Source organism: Musca vetustissima, unplaced genomic scaffold, assembly GCF_032173495.1.
Source record: "Musca vetustissima isolate MV318-11 ecotype Yass unplaced genomic scaffold, APGP_CSIRO_Mvet_v1 utg5701, whole genome shotgun sequence".
Taxonomy (NCBI): Eukaryota; Metazoa; Arthropoda; class Insecta; order Diptera; family Muscidae; genus Musca; species Musca vetustissima.
Genome location: NW_026887647.1, coordinates 11,757 through 35,037, shown reverse-complemented (window position 1 = coordinate 35,037; position 23,281 = coordinate 11,757).

The window sequence follows — 23,281 nt, the reverse complement described above, 5'->3', positions numbered from 1 at the left end:
GTCCTTCGAGTCAATGCGGTCATAGAACCACAGAACTTGTAAGCATTGAACCCAATGATCGCTGGAGGGCATATTCCGAACACCAACTATCTAAATATATTGTTTTAAACGTAATCGATGGTATTTTTAAGTTGTCCGCGCATGCCACTGCTATCAGCGATAAGCTGGGGAGTGAACTAGATTGTCCTACTTTAATCGGCACAATCAAATGTCGATGTAGTATCTCCTTGGGAGTCGAAAATGCCCCTTCCATAGCTTTAGATCACGTTTAGACTACTAAATCCATTCGATTTCAAATGCCATTTCCATACCGCATACGTCACCTTAATCATGTTCAAAAATCCAGTGGATTATATTTGACGTATACGCTATCGAATTGACATTTGAGATCGAGTGGATTTCGTAAATCTAAACGTAGCTTAAACGGCATATACATTAGAACTTTTCACCGGTTTAACCTACTTTATGAGGATTTATTTGACATATATGCAAAGGAATTGACAATTGAACCCCACAATTATATGCAATATATATTTTTTAATTTATTATATTTATAATATGAAAAATTATTTATTATATAAATAATTTAAACAATTAAATATTTATTCTATTTATTTTATTAATAAAATTATTACTTTTTAAATGTATTTATGTTTTTTTCTTCATTTCAATCTGTTGTATCATTGATTTTAACCATTTTGCCACACGTTTTACTTAATGGTGTAATTGGATTTGTGATCATTTGACAGTTGTACAGTAACGCATTTTAAATAGGTTGCAAAGGCAAAACATCAAAGAAATGTCAGAGAGCGACAACCGGTATGCAGTGAATAGAGAGAGTGAGAATGAATAACAGTGATGGTATTTGCAAATTTATTTAAATTGTAATTAGATATAATAAATTAATTTAAATAAAAAATTAATGAAATATAATTAAAAAATAATATTAATTTAATTTATTATTGGATTGTATAAATATTTAAATAACCATTTAAATATTTCTTTTGTACATTTCATGGTACCAAATTCAGCCCAACATCATCTGTTATTGTTGGGGATGAAACATGCCCGCTCTTGAAAACACACTGGCCGAGAGTTGTATGTTAACAATTTTCTCCACACCGAATCAGTTTATTTTGAGCATAGTTAACGAACGGGTCGTAGTCGTCGTACTGTAATAATCGAGCGGTGTGAATGTACGTCGCGGCGACGGTTTAAAAACCAACAACAAAAACAACGGTTCAACGATTGTTTTGTTGTTTGTGCGTGCGTACGCCTGAGTGTTTTTTTCCTGCATATGTGTGTGTGAGCGGCACTAAATACATGGTTTATTTCGTTGTTGTTGCCGTTTGTCGAGTATTATTAGTGTTCTCTCGCTCTAACCCATTGAGATTTAAATGTAAGCAAAAAAATACAAAGAAGAAGTTTTGTGTGTGCAAAAGTTAGCACAGCTTTAACATGACGATAATAAAGAAGAAGAAGAGCAACAAGAATTAAATAAATGAAAAGAAACAAATAGAATGTTAAAGCAAACAGTGTAGTAAAAATATTATTATGTTTATTAAAATATAATTAAAATATTAAAAAGGAATTTGTTTTAAATATCCCGAGTGTCTTGTTTGGTATATTGAAAAGTGACGTCATTATTATCAAGTCTAGTTGAAAAAAATAACTTTGTCTGAAGAACAAGAAGTGAAAGAAAAAACACAAACAACAACACAAAGCCATATCAAACATTCGTCATCGCTTTGCTTGCTTTGGCTTTCAAACAAACCACCAAATGTCAAAAAAGGGGGTGGTGGTGGGGTGTTATAACCAAGCTTAATGAAAAAATACTCTGCTGTATTGAGAAAAAAAATAAAATAAAAAATACGATTCTCCTTAAAGCAAAGAAATAGAAAGTCATTCTAAAAAGAAAATTTACCCCTGGTATTTTTTGTTTGTTCGGTTCTTGTTTATTTTCTACCCATGATGTGTGAACGGAATATTAATAACTTGACATACATAATTATATTTTTTTGTGGTTTTTAACAAAGTGATTTTTTTAACAATAAAAATTAAATAATATATAAATTCTTAAATAATAAATTTAAATAAATTGGTTTATTTAAAATAAAACAAAAACCTCATGTCAAAATTGTGGCAAGCAAAAAGAAAAAATATTTTCCACTACACAACTACTACCACTATTACTCAAGGTTGTCATCGGTTTTATTCGTAGTATTCCCCAGTAGTGTGTATTTTGTTGTTGTTATTATTTTTTAAATCAAGAACTTTTTTGTTTTTAATACACATGGATGATGGTGGTGGTGATGACGATGATATCCCCCCCCCCAAAACACCAATAACAACACCATTTATTTTGACAAAGGGAGAAGATAATTTCTGAGAGAGAGAGTGAGAGTGTTTGTTTATTACACGGCTGCTGTCGGTTTGCTGTGCTTTTGCAAATTAATGCATGCACTTTTGCCTCCTTACAAACAAAGCCAACAAAAAAATAATAACAAATCTCTAAATGCAACAACAACAACACAAACAAGAAAATTGGCACTTTGCTGACAAGGTTGTGTTTACAAAAAATAATAACAAGAACAAAAATATATATTCAATGTTGTGGTTGTTGTTTTTGTCCCCCCAAATGTCCCAAGTGTCTGCTTAGTTTTGTTTTTTTCTTTTCTTTTAATAACCAATGACGAATATCTTTCTAATGGTGCCCTTTAAAACAGAAGGTAATTCTAGTGAAGAGAGAAAGAGAAGAAATACCGTAGTGGGGGAGAGAGAGTAAGTACTACGAGAGCTTACATGCCATAGTGATAATAATAATGACAAATTGTCGGTGAAGAAGAAAAGCACTTTGTAACGGTGGGGTCATGTAAATAAAAACTACTGACAAGTCCCATGCGGCATTGATTTGCAATCTTAAGGTGCCAGGGCACATATCAAATTTGAATAAAACATAGATATAGAAGATAAATTAAAGACTTTCAATGATGAATATTTCTAATGTCCTTTAAATAGAAGGTAATTTTAGTGGTGAGAGAGAAGAAATACCGTATGGGAGAGAGAGTGTACTGGGAGAGCTAATATGCCATAATGATAATGTGTTTTTCATCATGACAAATTACCAGTGATGGAGGTAATGTAAAAGAAAACGAAAATGGATTTTGACAAGTCTCATGCGGTATTGCTTTAACTACTTAAGAGGCTAGGGCACATAACAAGTTGAAATAAACAATAGTGTAACGGTGATCATGTAAATAAAATTTGTATTTGCATTGATTTATGTTCTTAGGGGCCTGGACACATATCACATTTTTTATAAACATAATATAGAATCTATATTATCAATACCGAGTATCCAAGTGTCATCTAGTCGTATGAAATATAAAGTGGTCAGGGCACATAACAAATTCTTATGAACCATATCAGATTCTATAAGATATAATATGTATAACGTCAGATTATAAAACAGAATGTCATCTAGTCATATAAAATACATATAAAGTGGCCTGGACACATATCAAATTCTTATTAACCATATATATATATATATATATTTTATATATATTTTTTATGTTCATCTGTGATAATTTTGAAGGTCATAAGATGAAACCGGTCGATGTGATTGAAAAATGTATGAGAATAAAAGACTGATGAGAGAAGAAGCGTTTAATCCTTTATAAACATGTATAAAATAAAATAAAATCAATTTATAGAAATTATTTTCCCCAAAAATCAAAATTCCTTTGTACAAAATAATTTATTCTTTGCTATTTTTAGTCCATAATTACGTTAATTTATTTCATTTTGTTTTGGATTTTTTTTTTTACTTACTTCCTTCCTCTTTTTTTTACTATCGCCCAAGCATAACGGCGATAAATGACGTTACAATTATTTTGTGCGCTTGCCATTACAAAGTACGTACAATCGTGTACTGAATATTAAATATTATTTTGTTTGCTACGCAAATCGCATTTTATCAGGTACGAAAAATTAGAGAACTATGTCGAAATGGAATATAATGTACAACGTACTTGTCGCCATAAAAATATTTGAGTAAATATTTTTTTACAAAAATATGAAAAAAATAATTAAATTAGAATTTTTTGAAATATTTTTAATTGATTACATTATAAATTTTTTATTTTTAAATTTTTTCAAGGCTTAGGAACAGTTTTACAAGTCGTGGATTTTTTAAAGAATATTTTTCCAAGGCGTCGATTTTTAAAGAATATTTTCTGAAGTCTAGGAACAGTTGTTCAGGGCGTGGATATTTTAAAGAACATTTTTCCAAGGCGTCGATTTTTTAAATAATATTTTTCCAAGGCGTCGATTTGTTAAAGAATATTTTCAATGCTTCGATTTTTTAAAGAATATTTTCCGAAGTCTAGGAACTGTTGTTCAGGGCGTGGATTTTTTAAAGAACAGTTTTCCAAGGCGTCGATTTTTTAAAGAATATTTTTCCATGGCGTCGATTTTTTAAAGAATATTTTCCGAAGTCTAGGAACAGTTGTTCAGGGCGTGGATTTTTTAAAGAACATTTTTCCAATTTGTCGATTTTTTAAAGAATATTTTCAAGGCTTCGATGTTTTAAAGAATATTTTAAAGGCTTCGATTTTTAAAGAATATTTTCAAGGCTTCGATTTTTTAAAGAATATTTTTCCGAAGTATAGGATTAGGTTTTAGAGGGCGTGGATTTTTTAAAGAATATTTTTCCCAAGCCTAGGAACTGTTTTTTAAGGCGTGGATTTTTTAAAAAAATATTTTTCCAAAGCCTAGGAACACACTTTCAAGGCGCGGTTTAAAAAAATATGTTTCCAAAGCCAAGGAACACTTTTTCAAGGCTCGGTTTTAAAAAAATATGTTTCCAAAGCCTAGGAACACTTTTTCAAGGAGCGTTTTTTTTAAATATTTTTAATATTTTTCAAGCATTAGCAACTGTTTTTCAAGGCATGGATTTAAAAAAAAAAATATTTTTAATCTCAGCATTTTTTTTAAGTCGCGGATTTTTTTTTTAGTTATTAAAAAATAATTTTTCAAGTCGTGAATTTTTATGGAGTATGTTTATACCCTTCACCACACTGTGGTACAGGGTATTATGTCTTTGTGCATATTTTTCAATTGTGGATTTTTAAAGAATTAATTTTTATGGCTAGAAATGTAAGAGTATTCACCTCAAGATCAATTAATAAACAGAGAATAAGAATGTGTGTGTGTGTCACGGCAAAAACATCACTGCATTACAAACGGAAGAAGGCATGCCTTGTTTGTTTATGTTGATGATAATGCAGCAATCTCGGTCGGCCTCTCTCTCTCTCCCACTATACGACTTCGAGGAAATGCCACGAACATCATATCTTGAACATCGGTGATTAGTTATGCTTTCATATCATTACTGATTAAGTGTGTGAGATGAAAGCCTTTACTCCTTTACCCTGCAAGCATTTGGAAGTGAGTTTTATCTTCCAAGAGAATAAAGTGTCATTTTCGTAACTTCTTTATTTTAAAAAAGCGATTTACAATAACAATTGTATTGCACCGTTACATTTAACTTCTTGTGGTATCTTTTTCGTTACTTCACTTTGATATAAAAACGATAGATTACAGTTATTCCTGAATTGTGGAATTTAGACAAAATTAAGCAGGCTTAGTTTGATCGTGAATTAAGGTGATATCGGTTCTAGTGCTACATAAGTTTAAATTAAAGTTAATAATATTTATTTTCATAGAAAAAAAAATAAAAAAGATGTAATATTTTGTGTATGTGGAAAAAGTGAAGTGATCTCTTTTTTTAGATTGTTACAGGACAGTGAGAAATTTGTTTACGTGTCAAATCCATTGCTATGAAATGAAATTGTCAATGTTTTTATATATAACAAAGTAAAATAATACAACATAAAAAAAACAAATTAGTGTTATGTGGACATATCCTAGTGAAACACTTGAAGACTTAATGTGATCGCCTAAGAAATAGAGATCTGCATGAATGTACTCGTACAATGAATGCCCATCCACATTCATGGGTGTTAAGTCGTATTCAGAGTACACAACAACATTGAATGAGTGCAAATGAATTCAACCACCGAAGTTGTGTTGTTCTTCGTTGTGCTTTGTCCGATCAAACCATCAAACTCGAAAGCACAACATGCAGTATGATGGATTACAAGAACAAGTTAGACAACATCAATGAGTCCAATGAGTGAACATCATGCATTGTATTTTGTATTCTCTGTTTTCATACAACGACTGGTGGGCATTCATTGTACAGCATAGTTGGGCAGACGCGCACACCAGCGTTGATGTGTTCTCTTAACATTGTTTGATGTTAAAACAAAAATAAACCTTAATAAATATTTTTCCGCAATTTTTTTAATGAATTTATTTTTTGAACTTCCTACGATGTTATTTATGTTTTAAAAATATTAAATTAATTAAATTCCGTAGAATTATTCATGTTTTTATTTTCCCTTAACAATTTTTTTAGAGAAATTTTGCCCACCATTGTTGTACAGGTACATTCATGCAAATGTTTACCTTGTACAATCTTTAAAATTTATCAGTGAGCAATAGTGAGAAATAATGTCTTTTATTTTCTTTCTATTAAATACAAGTAATTAAAAACTCTAGAAAAATAAGTAAAAGTTGAATGAAATTACGTAAGAAAAAACGTCGGAATCTTCCTTAAGGGATATACAAAAATAGGCCTATGCAGAAAAGTTTCCCAAATATTGCAAATTAGAGTACAAAGTTATATGAGGAGTACAAATAAGTATTTGCGGAAATACATACGCACTTCTTTTGGGACTTAAAGACTTTTGTTGATTTTTTACATGCTAATGTTATTAAGTAGAGTAGAGATTGTTTATTAAAAAATGTGAATACAAATAAGTAAAACGTCCTTAAGTTCGACAGGGCCGACCTTTTTATACTCACCGCCGTGAGGTGAACAGTCAAATTTTTAAATTGATCGGTATTTTTATATGGGTTTTATGCCATGGTAAATAACTACCAAGAGAAATATAAAAAATACAGGCTATTGGAAATTTGTGCTAGGACCTTGTACATACCGTAATCCTCACATTGTCAAAAATTTGGTGTACAGCTTTGTGGGGTCCATATCGCGGACACCGGGATTGGACATCCAATGAGAACCAAAAATAACAAATTAGAACCTACTCGATTGAAAAGCGTATCCAAAATACTGAAAAATGGGGTATCATAATATGGGGTAACTAAATATGAAATGTTGACTTAAAGCCTTTACGTGATGTTAAGTCAGTGACATGTGATAAATTGGACTTAGCGCCTTTACTCATCAATACAAAACAACAATAACAAAAGAGATAAATATATTTATTTAAATATATATATATATATATATATATCTATATCGAAATATAAACCGATTTCATCGAAACTTGTCACAAGTTATGTTATACTCATTTCAGTATGTTTTGTGCATATCGGCCACATATATATGGGGGTAATATCTAAATCTGAACCGATTTTCAGGAAACTTAACACACATCATTCTAGACCTAATTCAGTACGCTATGCCAAATTTGGTGCAAATCGAAAGATATATAGGGACTTTGGCACACCATTTACATTAAATCGGACGAAAATAACGAAAATACACATCATTCTAGACCGATTTTTCCCAATTTCAATAGAGTTCGTCCTTGGGCCAAATAAGTGACCTATGTCAGATTTCATCCAATTCGGATCATAAATGTGAACTGTATTTGGTTTACAATTTGACATGGACAGACTGACGGACATGCATAAATCGACTTTGAAAGTAATTCTATGCATATACTAAAAAGGAACCATATGTCCTACTAGTTTCCTTTTGCCTGTTACAAACATATGCACAAAGACCTGTAAACGCCTGTACCACAGTGTGGTGAAGGGTATAAAAAATTGGCTTTGCATATAAGAGGACCAATATTAATTACTTCTCGGGAGGATATACTTAAATGTGGACTGAAAAAGGCCATTTTGGATCGTAACGGTTTAGTTTTGTATCTCGACACCCCCGAAGGTAGTAATATTACAACATAAGTACATACGGACTAACTAATAATGAGTAAATCGTCTTAACATATTATAGGATATACACTGACAATTTGTAGTATTGAATATCCCCCACACTATGGGGTATCCAATTCGAACCCAAATTAAAACCATTTTTTATATGTTTAAAAGTACGTTTAAAAACATCTAAATATTGAAAAAAGAGAAGTAGAGCTATATAGTGGATACATTACTAGATATTCACAGATGTTGCCCTTATTAAGAATATATATACTTTTTTTTGGCGGAAATGACTATTTCGATGGGTTACAAACAAAAAAAACTTAACATACCCTTCATACTTTTGTGGATTGTATAAAAACCATAATATCTCTTCAATTAATTCGGGTAATTCGAATACTACTGTATAATTCGACACACTCATTATGTAAAACATGTTCGTGTACGAACTTGCCGCATTTGTTCAAACTTAGTGTGTTACAACATACATTCATACCGAAGTAAACATACACAATGAATACCGGTTCGTCGAGTCTGAAACGTGGATTGTATGAATCAAACGAATATACAACTAATTCGAAACTCTAATACCTGAAGCAATTCATGTTTGTTGTACCCTCACTCATTGCACTTCATTTCAAACAAATTTATAGAATAGAAGCCATTACTTTGTGTGAGTGACTCATGGGTGGTGTTTTTGTGCATTCATGCAGATGTCTACTAAGAAAAGAAACAGTCACTTAAATTCTGGTATAGCATCGTCGCCGACAATCGCTTTCTTATCGAATATTATAAAGTTCACGGGAAAAGTTGTACCGCGCCTGTGTTACTACAAACTTTACCGCCTGAGTAACTCATAGTGGTCACGGAGAAGATCCTACCAAGTAGTATCGCGGGCGTGGTACAACTTTTCCCGTGAACTTTAGCATTTTCGATAAGAAAGCGATTGTCACCGACGATGCTATACCAGAATTTAAGTAACTGTTTCTTTACTTTAGGCGATAAAAAATGCTTGCAGGGTACTTTGCCACGACGGTAAAGTAGTTGATTGGTGAACAAATATACTACGAATGTGTGTGTGTTGTATTACAAACGGAAGGCAAGCCTTGATTGCTTATGTTTTGATTATTCATAATGTTACTGTTAATCGTGTCATCACAACGAGGAGGTGTTTTTGTTTATGATAATGTACAAACTCTCTCTCTTTCTCTCTCTCCATTATACGACGACATGGGAAAATTATACGAACGACATTTCTCCAACAATGGTAATTGAGTGTATGTGAAGGTTAATTGTGATAGTCAGTGAGCATCATCGTAAGAGCCGATTGATGAAAGAGATACGAGTGAAATAGATACGAGTTTGTCTGTGTGTTGAACCGAAAGCAGCATTACATTACAAAGGCGGGGGAGGCATGCTCATTGATTGTTCATGTTTTGATTATTCATAATGTTTATGTTATGATAATGCAGTAACTCTCGCTCTCTCTTTCTCTCTCTCTCTCTCTCTCACTATAAGACATAGGGGAAATGATGTTGCAAACTGTAACAACGGTGATTGATTGCTTGTGAATGGTGAATGTGATAGTCACAGATAATACTTGAAAGACACGAATGGTGAGAGGGAGAATAAGAGTCTGTTTGTGTGTTAAACCCAAAGCAGCATTGCATTACAAAGGAGGGGGAAGCATGCTCAGCGATTGCTAATGTTTTGATCATGAAAAATCAAACTATTACACACTTGCTCTAGAAATATCAGTAAAGGGGAAGCAAAGCTCTATTACTGTTGTGTTTAGTTGCTAGACTGTGTGGTATAATTGAATTAGACATTAAACTTTACAAATTAAATTCTATTGAGAGTGTGATAGAAATTGAAAAAAATAAAAATAAAATTAAAATAAAATAAATAATAGTAAAAGATGCAATGATAGCATTGTTTTTAGTGTTGAGCAAATTTTAATTGTTACAATTGTGTGAATTTTTTTTTTTTTTTTTATTTGATTTTTATTTCAACTCATATACATTTCTTTGGTTATAATTGCCTCTGCGCCAAGTGGCATTAAAAGAGGCTAGTTGGCAATTTTACATAATTTTTGTATATATTATAACATATTTACATATCAACATTTATTAATAAGCTCATATATATATTTAAGATAACATTTCTTCGACATTCTGCGTTAAAAAAAGTTTCAAATGTCTCTTAAATGCGGAAAGTGTAGAACTACTTTTAACATTTTGTGGCAAATTATTATATTCTCGACTTCCGGAATGTTGTATACGCTGTTTGGTGGTTTCAGTGCGACATAAAGCAACACGAAGTTGTGAATTGTTCCGAGTGTTGAACAAACTTTGATTTCGTATGAAATCTATAGTATGAAATCCTACGTTATTTATACATTTATATACATAAAGTAAAAGTTGATATCTATATTGGCCATGAATCGGTAAGATTGTCGTAAATTTTTCTTGAAATAAGCATTGTGTTGGATACAATACATGTAAATTAGCAACAAGTTTCAATGCTTTGTTTTGAAGACGTTGCAATGATTTAAGGCTTGTACTGTTCTTGAAAGCATATATTGATGCTAAATAATTTATATGACTTTGTATTAATGTTTGATAGATTAAATACTTAGTATTCTGATCGAATTTATACTTGAATTTATAAAGTACACCTAATGCGGGAGATATTCTTGATTTCAACATATTTATGTGTTGATCCCATCCAATGTTTGACTGCAAAATTAGACCCAGATATTTTATCTCATGGACTTCATGAACTATTTTGCCTCCAATGTTGACATTAAAAGCCGAATTAAAGTTCCCTTGTGGCCTGAAACGAATTAATTTAGTTTTTCCTTCATTAATATACAACTTGTTTATTCTCATATATTCGAAAATGAGAGCTGCATCTCTTTCAATGTACGTTTTAGCAACTGTTTCTGATTTATATGGGTAAAATATACAAATGTCATCCGCATACATGAATATCCGGCCAGTTAGCTGTAAATTAACCAAGTCGTTTATATATATAATAAACAATAAAGGACCTAAAATGCTACCTTGAGGTACACCACTTTCAACGTCTAAAATATCACTTTTACATTGTTCGATTTGGACAAATTGCTTTCTATTTCTCAAATACGACTTTAGAAGGGATACATTGCGAAACCCATAATAGTGTAGCTTTTGCAATAAAATTTTGTGGTCTAACATTTCAAAAGCTTTTGATAAATCGTAAAATATACCAGCTACTATATATCCTTCATCAATAGATTTACAAGTATAATTTAGAATATTGATTATAGCTTCCTCTGTACTTCCTCCTTTGCGGAAACCATACTGATTTTGATTAATCAAGTTGTTTTCCTGAATGTAATCAGTCAGCTGGTTGTATAAAATCCTTTCGAAAACACTGTTAATTGCAGATAAAACCGATATAGGACGAAAATTAGAAATTATATTATTGAAACCTGTTTTTGGAATTGGTACAACTTTGTGAATCTTTAGCGAATCAGGGTATTGACCTGTTTGTATAATCGTATTCAAAATTATTGTGAAATGTGGTATGAGGTATGTTTTACATTCTTTTAGAACTCTTGTTGAAATGTTGTCGTACCCGGAAGCTTTACCAGGAGATATATTTGACAAGATGACACTAATATCAGCATCGTTCACAGAACTAAATTGGAATTCATTACTAGCAGCATACAGTGTTCGAAGAGAATTACAATGGTCAGACGGGTAATTTACAATTTGGGTTTTCAAGTCTTTCACTGAAGTTATAAAATATCTATTTAGAGCATTTGACTTCCTAGTATTATCTGATATAATGTCCCCATTGACATCTACAACGTTATGTAAATTGTTAGATTTCCTACCCAGAGTATTATTCAAAAATCTCCAAGTCTTCTTAGGATCATCTTCAAACTTAGCTAAGTTTGCAGCATAATATTTGTTCATAGATTCCCTGCTAGAATATTTGATAATTTTGCTGATTCTCTTTAGACGTTCTTTAAGATTGCTATCGTTGGGGGATCTTTTCCTTTGCTTTAATAGGCGATTTTTGTACAATATCAATTTTTGTAAATTTCCATTAATCCAGGGAGCCATTTTACGTCTCAATGGGGTCGTAGTATTTTTTTGGAACATATCATCACGTCGGTGGTCTCAATCCCTCTCTCTTATTTATAATCACTCTCTTTTAATCCCGCCTTGTGTTTACTAATCCCCGAGGATTTATTTATGCTTCAAAAAATCCAGTTCCTCCTAATCTTGGAAAAATCTTAACATAACCGCTGCTAACTATTTACAACATTGGAACATGTGTTCAAGATTAAGTAGCCAAAAACCACAACAACAAAAGAAAATATTACAACACCAAAGCAAAAAAAAAAAAAAAAAAAACTCCCTGACAAGCAAAGACAGCACATGTTGTTAAAAAATGATGTTGAATGAGAATACATGAATGATGTGACCAAACTAAAACAAACAAATCATAATACAAACAAACATATGTATGTATGTTTTTAGTTAAACATACCCTACCTACATATCTTCCATCATCATCATCATCACCGAGAGAGTGAAGGAAGGAGGGAGAGACATAGAAACCTGGAGATTTTTGCCACTCAAGGTGAAATGATTATTTTTGTTTTTGGGTTGTTGTTGCTGTTTTTGTTGGATCATCAAAAAAATAAACAAAACGAACAGAAAATGCAAAATTTTTGTTTTTTCAGCCAAAAATTTATTTGTATGTTTGTTTGTCATGTGTGTGTGTCACATATTGTCGTTGTCTAGTGTCGTCTCCTACTGCTGATATTTGATAGTCAGTCCCGCAGAGATGCTGTGTGTGTGTCTCTTGATGATGACTTCCAGTCATTCAGCCTTGTCTTGCCTTTTTTGCATGTGTTTATTACCCCGGCTCCAGAGTCAGATGTCGACAAACTGGAATCACAAATATACATACATACTCGTACTTTATGAAATATTTACAGAGATGTATGTTTGTAATTATGTTGTTGTTGGGTGCCAAAATCAAGCATAGCAGCTTATGGATTTTGGTGAGGTTATCATAATTTTTTTGACAAAAAAAAAAAAAAAATAATAATAAATAAATAAATAAATGAATAAAAAATAATTTCTTAAACCATAAAATTAAATAATAAAAAAATTAAAAAATAATAATTACAAAATGAAAAAATGGATCTTTTTAAGAAACATCCTGAAATATATTTTCAGGCGTGAATTTCCTAAATAATTTGTTTCCAAGTTCCAGAAATATTTTCCAAGGCGTAGATTTTGTTAAGAATAATTTTTTAACGCTTAGGAACAATACTCCAATGCTTAGATTATTTTTCAAAAAAAAAAAAAATAAATAAATAAATAAATAAAAATATTCAAAGCGTGGATTTTTTAAAAAATTTTTTTCAAATCCCAGACGTATTTTTTCAAAACGTGAATTTTTATAGAATATTTTTTTAAGGAACAGTTTTTCAAGGCGTTTAGTCTTTCAAAAAACATATTTCTTAGCCTTAGGAAAAGTTTTTACAGGTCGTGGATTTCTTAATAGAATATTGTTCCAAGGCATAGCAACATTTTTTACAGAGGGTGGATTTTCAGGGATTATTTTTTCCAAAGCTTAGGAACAGGATTTATAGAATATTTTTCCAAGGCAGTTTTTCAAGTCGTGGATTATTTTAAAAATATTTTTCCGGGGCTTAGGACTTTTCAGGGAATATTTTTCCAAGGCTTAGGAGCAGGTTTTCAAGTCGTGGATTTATTAAAGAAAAATTTTCCAAGGTTCGAGGAAAATTTTTAAAGTCGTGGATTCTTTGAAACATATTTTTTTTCAAGGCTTAGGAACAGTTTTTTAAAATTTTTTTTTTAAAGGCATGAGAACAGTTGTTTTATGTCGTGGATTTTTTATAGAATCGTTTTCCAAGCCCCAGCGAGGCATAGATTTTTATAAGAACTTGTTTAGGCCCAGCAAGGCCTAGATTTTTAAGAACACTATATAAGGTCCAGTCAATACTTTTTACCTCAAACTCTCTTTAACCTTTTTTCTTCGCAAAAGTTGTAGCCGAATCTCACGGAATTTTGCAAAGCATCCATTTTTTCAATTTCAATTTTATATATATTTTTTGAATTAGCGTAGCCTTTGCTGTTTTAGTTGTTGCTATTTTTCACTATGTAGCTCCTTGCAATGACAGCCTGGATAGCAGATATAAAGTGGGCACAGGTTAAATTGCCTTGCAAACCAAACCAACAAACCTGCCAAACAGGCAGCCTTCTGCCGGCCTGCCTGCTGCTACCAAATGAAGACAGGTGGGCTTGAGACGACAACAACTCAAACTCCAACAACAACAATTATTGTTATTAACATTTTTCTTGTCACAACCACATGGATTTAAACAACAACAATTTTTCATAAAGAGATTATTCTTTTCGACATATGTTCCTCTTCGGTCAGGATGCTGTAGAACTGAAGGGAATGGAAAATAATTTCATGACAGGTACTTCGATGTTGATAACACCACACGTACCAAAACAGGCATAATTGTTTGGGTGTCATTTTGTTGTCGTTGTTGTTGTTGGGTTTTCAAGTTTTTTTGTTGGTTGGTTTTAAGGTGACTTTTGAGATAAGGTGAGGAGATGATGCTGCTATTTTAAATTTTGTGGAATAGGGATTTTTATAAACAATTTTATTTTTTTTTTTAATTTTATAGAGAAATATACAGAATTATCGATTTAAAAAATTTTAAACAATTATTATCGAAGCCAAAAAATTATTTAAAAATATAATTTTTTTATAAAAATTTAACATTTTTTTTATTTTAGTGTATTTTTATAATAATTATCAAAGAATTTTTTAAAAATATATACTTTTTTAAATTTTATATATCCAGTAGTGTTGGCGGGTTATTTGGGATACCATACCATAGTGTTTTATAAAAAATTTTCGATTGTCGATTGAATTAAGTCTAGAATGGCGTGTGCTAAGTTTCCTGAAAATCGGTTCAGTTTTAAATATAGCTCCCATATATAGTTTCTCCCGATTTTAGGTATATGGTGCACCAAAGTCCCTGTAAATCTTTTGATTGGCACGAATTTTGGTATAGCGTACTAAATTAAGTGTAGAATGATATGTGCTAAGTTTCATGAAAATCGGTTTAGATTTAGCTTCCATATATAGCTTCGTTCGATGTCAGGTAAATGGTGCACCAAAGACCCTGAAAATCATTCGATTTGCACGAATTTTGGCATAGCGTATTGAATTAAGTCTAGAATGATGTGTACACCTCCTATATATATTTTCGTCCGATTTTAAGTAAATTGTGCACTAAAGATCCATAGCTAGGCCGATTGACACAACGTACAGAAGTTAATATAAATAATCTCTGGCAAATTTGCTTGAAATCGGTTCATATATAGATATATCCTAGCTTCCATATATGATTTCGACTTATATATGTTAATTGTACACCAAATAATCAATGGATGTCTGATTGAGATTAATTTTAAATTTTTGCTTTAAATCGATTTACATAAATCTGTCCCACAGTGCGCAAACGACTCTAAAATTTAGCATAGGTTCCAGAAAGACATAAAAATCACATTCAATTCCTTCAAAAAGACGACGCCTTTTCGGATACATATGTAGAATATACCCAAAGTGGTGAAGGGTATCACATAGTCGGCCCAGTCCGACTTTACTACTTTCCTTACTGGTTTTTAAATTTTTCTAATAAAAATTTACTATTAGATTGTTTTTTCTAAAAAAATTTGAAAAAAACATTTTCAAAAAAATATTAAAAAATTTAATATAAAAAAATGTTATTTATACAAAATTTTTAACAAGAATTTTTTTTTACAAAAAAAAAAAAAAAAACTTTTCTATAAATTTACATATATCAAAAAAAAAAAAAGTTTTTTTAAAAAATCGAATATTTTTTCTAAAAAAAATTTTCGAACATTCCTCCGGGAAATACTTATCGAAGATTTTTTTTTCCAGAAAAAATCCATTATCGAGAAAACTGCTCAGTGGTAATTCCACTTTGATTGTAATTTTTTCTCCATTACAATCCCCTCTTGGCATTATCCCCCTCCTCAATTACCCTCTGACCCTTGATTGTTGCTGAACTTCATCGTCGTCGATGATTGCCTGGCTGGTTATCATTTAAAACGAAAATACATAGAATCGCCGTATAAGAAAATAAAAACGTAATTTATACAACAACAAATACAAACAAACAACAAAATATTTATATAAACAAAAATGATAATAAACAACAATTTAAATAAAAGCAAAAAAATAATAATTTTTATTTTTGTTTAATTTTTAATTTTTTTTTATTTATTTGCAGAAAGTTTAAAACCCGGTCGGGAGATAAAGGTGCTCTTCGCTCTGCTGGCGACAATGATGATTAAAGTATACAACAACAACAAAATGGGTGATTTTTAAAAAAATCCAACAACAAGAAAAATAATATAGAAAAATATTCTAGAAGGAAATAAAAAAAAATGAAGTGAATGAATTAAGAGAAATTAAAAAATAATAAAAAGAAGAAAAAATAATTCAATCGCACAAATTAATTAAAGGAAGTTGAAAGAAAAAAAAAAAAATAAAGAAAGAGAAAAAAATTAATAAAGAAAAAATAAAAATTTAAAAATTTAAAAAAAAATTACAAAAAAATGTTTGTAAAATAAAAATTTTCAATCCACGAAGTGAAGTTCTGAAAAAGAAAAAAATAAATAAAAAAATCTTCAAAACAAATTCCAACAAAAAGTGTAACAAAGAAAGAAAAAAAACAACTCCTATCATTTTGGAAATTTTTTGCACCGGAAATCACCTGGAAGTATTTTTTGAAAGTTGGTGGTAATTATTACCAACCAAACCCTCCCTCCTCTTCTACATCCCATAAGCAACAATCACCTAAAGAAAGGGGGGAAAAGAAAGAAAGAAAGAAACAAATCAAAAAAAACCCCAAAACACCAGAGCTTCTTCTGTTTTAGCCCCAGCCATCATGCCCGCCATGGGTAGCGTCTGGAAGCGTTTGCAGCGTGTTAATAAACGCGCCGCCAAATTCCAATTTACCGCTTCATATCACGAACTCCACCTCGAAACAACGGCCAAATGGTGAGTATTTCCTTTTTCAAAATCTATTTTTTTGTGAATTATTTTTTTGGGTATTTTTTCCATTTTCTGTCAATTTTTTTTTTTCAAAGACTACCTTTCTCGAAAAAAAAAACATGATCGTTTTTGGCCAGCATGTCTGGTATAATTAAGAAATATTAATATTGTTGTTTTTGTTGTTGCTATTTTTTTTTTTTTTGTTAAAAATTAATTATTACAAAGCTAATTGTTTAAACGTGAGTCGTTGATGGTGGCAGGGGGGAAGAAATACAAATCTGCCAAAGAGGGAGACAAGGGGGCATGTGATTTTGGTTTGTTTTTTTTTTCAATGGAAGCAGTTGTAATCGGATACATATTATCGAATAATTTACCTATAGTTTTTTTTTGGGAAAAATGTTTTTTATTTTAAATCATGTATCGATATATTTTTTCTCTAGGAAAATCGGTACATTCAAACATTTTGTATCGATTTTTTTGGAAACAAATATTACATATTGATTTTTCCATAACAACGGTATGTTGTTATCGATTAAACAACTAGTTTTAAAAAATGATATTAATATCTTTTTCTAGAAAAAACATATTTTTTCTTCAATATTTCGGTGGGAAAGATCATAATCGATCCACTTCTTTGTTATCAAAATTTGTATATGGAAAAGACTTTTATCGATAATTTTTTTTCAAGTGTTGATACAGTTTTTTTGTTATCGTTTTCCTATTCTAAATCGATCTATCGATCAAATTCTCTATTGATAATGTTGTTATCGAAAAATGTTTCTATCGAACATGTTGTTATCGATAATTTTGTTTGTCAATAATTATGTTATCGATAATTTTTTTATCGCAAATTTTGTTATCAATAATTTTTTTATCGAAAATGTTATCGATAATTTTTTTTAATCAAAAATATTGTTATCGATATTTTTTGTATCAAACATTTTTTTATCAAAAATGTTGTCATCAATAAATTTTTCTATCAAAAATGCTGTTATCGATATTATTTTATCGATAATTTTTTTTATCGAAAATGTTGTTATTTATAATTTTTTTATCTAAAATTTGGTTATCGATATTTTTATCGACAATGTTAACGATAAATTTTCGTAAGAAAAATATTATATTCTATACTTAAAGAACAATATTGTTACCGAAAAAAAATTTCTATCGAAAATGTTGTAATCAATAATTTCTTTTTGTCAAAAATGTTGTTATTGTTAATTTTTATCGAAAATACTCTTATCGATATTTTTATTGAAAATGTTGTTATCGATAATTTTTATCGAAATGTTGATATCGATACATTTTATCGAAAATGTTGTTATCGATATTTTATCGAAAATGTTATCAAAAATGTTGTTATCGACATGTTCTCTAAAAATGTTGTTATCTGTCGAAAATGTTATCGATATTTTTTATGTTGTTATCGATAATTTTCGATATCGATACTTTTTATCGAAAATGTTGTTATCGATATTTTTATCGAAATGTTGTTATTGATACTTTTTATCAAAGATTTTGTTTTCGATACTTTATATTGAAAGTGTTGTAATCGATAAATTCTCTAAACAATATTGTTATCGATACATTTTCTTTAGAAAAATATTATATTTCTTACTTAAAGAATTGTTATCGATCTTAATTTGTATAGAAAAAAGTGTTATCGATGAAGTTTCCAATATCGATAATCCATATCAATTCTATTGAAATTTTGTTGTTATCGATTACTATTTCTATAGATATTATTGTTATCGAATTTTTATCTTCAGAAAGAGATTCTATCGCAGCACATCTCCACATAAAGAGTTCTTATCGAATAAAATTTATGTACAAAAAAATGTTATCGATTCAATTTTTTTAATAGAAAAAATGTTATCCATTAACATAATATATTAAATATTCTGCATCAACATTTCTGAGGGATAACTTGGTATCGATATACTTCTTTGTATATAGAACTTGTTATCGATATTTTTTTATATAAAAATTCTTATCTCTCATATTTTCCATAGAAAATAGTGTTATCGATACATTTTTGCTAGTATTTCTTATCGACGAAATTTTTTATAGAGTTAGAGATTATCGATAAAGTTTTATTTACGAAAAAATTGTTATCGATTAATTATGGTACGGAAAATGTTATTCATATATTCTCTTTTTTTAAAAAAAGGAATTATCGATTAATTATTGTATAGATAAAGCGTTTTATCGAAAATATTCTCTTTAGAAAAGTGTGTTATCGATTAATTATTGTATGGTAAAAGTCATTATTGATATTAGTTTCTTTAGTAAAATGTGTTATCGAATAGAAAATGTTCTTATCGTTTAAAATTTGCTTAGTAAAAATTTTTATCGATTTGTTTTTCATAACAAAAATTTTTATCGATTAGTTTTTCACAACAAAATTGTTGTTATCGATTATTTTTTCTGAATATCTTTTTTATCGATAAATTTTTAACTTAAAAATCCTCTGTTATCAATTAATATTTCGTGGAAATATTGTTATCGATTTATTTTCTTTAAAAGACATCGGTTAAATTTTCTTTAGAAAATTTTGTTATCGGTCCAATTTTCTATAGAGAAAGTTGAATTTTCAATAGAAATAGTTGTTATCGGACCGATTTTAAATGAAAAATGTTAATGTTATCGATAAACTTTTCTCTAAAAAAGCCTGTTATCAAACAACTTTCTTGGAAACGAAGTACTTAGCGATAAATTTCCTCCAAAAATCTTCTGTTATCGATTACTATTATGGGGAAAAATATTTTTAATGATCTACTTACCACTTAAAAAAATGGTTATCGATTACATATTCTTTAGAAAATTTTGTTATCGATCCATTTTTCTATAAAAAAAGTTACTTTTTTCAATATAAATTGTTGTTATCGATAAATTTTTCTCTAAAAAAATCTGTTATCGATCCACCATCTTGAGAAAGAAGTTTATATCGATTAATTTTCTCTGAAAATCTCCTGTTACCAATAGAAATAGTTGTTATCGGACCGATTTTATATAAAAAACATTGTTCGATCGATTAACTTTTCTCTAAAAACAACATATTATCGATCCACCTTTTTGGGAAAAAGTTTTTATTGATCATCTTTCTTTAGGAAAAATAATTATCGATCCATTTTTCTTTAAAAAAAATGTATCGAACATTTTGTTCAATGGAAATAGTAGTTATCGATCCGATTATATATAAAAAATCATTGTTATCGATTTGATTTTATACAAAAATCGTAGTTATCGATTGTTTTTTCTCTAGAAACACCAGTTATTTTTCTTTTGAAAAAAAAAAATATCGAAACACTTTTTTCTATCAAAATGTATGTAATGAGCACTTCCATGTTCATTTCACTCCTTCCAAAAATAGTAAATCAATTACAAACCACTTGTTCATTCTGAAAATAAAAAAAAAAAACATATCATACAATTTAATAGCGCTATGCCGGCGCTTATGGCAACAATTTCCACAAATTTATTTTTGGTGAGTAGACTTTCCGGTTTTTTTGGTGTTCACTTTTATTTCTACACTGAACATAGAATTGAATTGAATGAACATAATAGGTAAAACAACTACAACAACAACAGCATCAAAACATTTATAAAATTTATTTCTAGTTTCAATGATTCATATCAATTGTTCGGTTCGGTTTGGTTATGGTCTGCTGGTTGCTCGCTCGCTCCAACTCTAACCAGGTTCCCTCAAAAATTCAAACACAAAGGCTTGTTTTAAGTGTTTTTCTTTCTATTTCTAATTTTTTTCAAAATGTTCATGACGAACAATTTATGTTGTGAAGGCATATCAAAACGACCCCAAAAACTAATTTTATAAACCCAAAAACAAAAAAAAAACCGAAAATAATGCCACCATTGTTTTAATAACAGATTGTTGTGGCGGGCCCTGGCCTTATCTGAGTGGAGTATGGGTGGGGTGTAAGGCGGGCGGACGATCGTTCAGTCTCTTGAAAATGACGTATTACCTCTGGTGGTGTCATAATCATGATGATCATAGTCGTCACCATGACTATGACGACGATGACAGTGACGATCTCGTCGGGTTAATCAAACCCCACCTCCTAACCCCTCGTTCCGTTTGTTTGACTTTACTAATTAAATAAAAATAAGAGAATCAGGTTGAATAAATAGGGGAGTTTGGAAGAGATTTTTTGTTTAGAGGGGGAAGAGTGGAATGGGACAAAGAAATCTGTTAGTTGATTAAGTGAACATGTTATCGATTATGCAGTTATCGAACAATATCTTTTTCACAAAAAAAGTATATTCTATAAATTTATCTATGAAAAGAGTCCTCTATGAAACATTTTGTTATCGATGGAAAACGTTTTTTAAAACATTTTATCGATAAATTTCCATATAAAAAATTGCGTTATCGATAATTTCTTCTAATAAAAAACCATATACCGATTAAATTTTTGTTGGGAGGCAAAATTATAAATATTTTGTGCCGAAAAAAATTTTATCGTTATTTTTCATCGAAAAAAGAAACTTTCTATCGAAAAATTCAAAAACGGGGTTTTTCCTAGAAAAAACTTTGTACCGGTGAACTGTTCAATGGAAACTTTTGTTTTCGATTAATTTCTATGCAATCAATTTTTCTTTGGAAAAATTTTGTTATCGATAAAATAAATAAAATAAATGTCTATTAATTTTTTTTTGAAAGATGTAACTATCGATATTTTCTACCAAAAATTGTGTTATCGATATTTTTTCATCGAGAAAACACACCATTCTTTCGAAAAATTCAAAAATGAATTCTTCCATAGAAAAATTTAGTACCCATAAATTGGTCAGTGAAAATTATTGTTATCGATTAATTTCTTTAAAAAAATTATTATCGATCTTTTTTTCTTAGTCAATTTTTCATTGGAAAAAAATTGGTTATCGATAAATATGCTGATTTAATTATTTTTGAAAGATGTAGTAATCGATATTTTGAGTCGAAAAACGTGTTATCGATATTTTTTTCTTCGAAAAAAAAACTTTCTATCGAGGAATTTAAAAAATAATTTTGCTATCGATAATTTTTATTTGAAAAAATTTTATCGATTAATTTTTATTTGAAAAACTTGTTAGTGATGATTTTTCTTGGCAAACATTTTTTTATCGAATAATACCGTAATTAACGACTTTTGTATCGATGTATGTTTCTATCGATAAAATAGTTGTAGATTAACTCCCTTATGGAGGATTTTATTATCGTTAAAGAAAATTGTTATCGATTCCGGTATTAACAAATTTGCTATCGATTTATGTTTCTATCGATAAAGTAGTTATCGATTACCACCTTTAAAAAATGTATTATCGATAAAAAATTGTTATCGATTAACTTCTCTATTAAAGACATTGTTATCGGATAAAAATTCTTTCGAAATACTCCTTTTTATTGATTATATTTTCTATCGAAAACAATTTTATCGATAAAATTTTTTCTCAAAATGCTTCTTATCGATAGCCTCCTCTACAAAAAATATAAAAATCGATTAATTTTTCTCCACAAAAACATGCTACCGGGAAACTACTCTATCAAATATTTTGTTATCGATATATGGTTGCTTCGAAAAACTTATTATCGATAAATTTTTCATTTGGAAAACTTTTTATCGATACAGGTTTTATTGGAAAAACTATTAGCGATCAACTTTTCCATAAAAACATTGTTATCGATTTTTTTCAAATTGTTATCGATCAAAATACTTGTTATCGACAATCTTCTCTACAAAAAAAATATCGTAATCGATTAATTTTTCTCTAGAAAAACCAGCTAACGAGAAACGTCACTATCAAAAATTTTATTATCGATAAAGCTTCCTTCGAAAATATCGATAAATCTTTTGAAACATTTGTTATCGATACACTTGAATTATCGATCATTTGTAAAACCAGTTTATCGAAAAAATTTTTTTCTAAAACAAAATTCGATAAAAAATTCGTTATCAATAAACTGTTTTTACAATCGATAATTTGTAGAAACAGTTTATCGATAAATTTTTTTACTTATAAATAATATTCCATACAAAAATTTTTATCGATAAATTGTTTGTACAAAAAAATTTTGTTATGGATAATTTGTAAAAACAGCTTATCGATA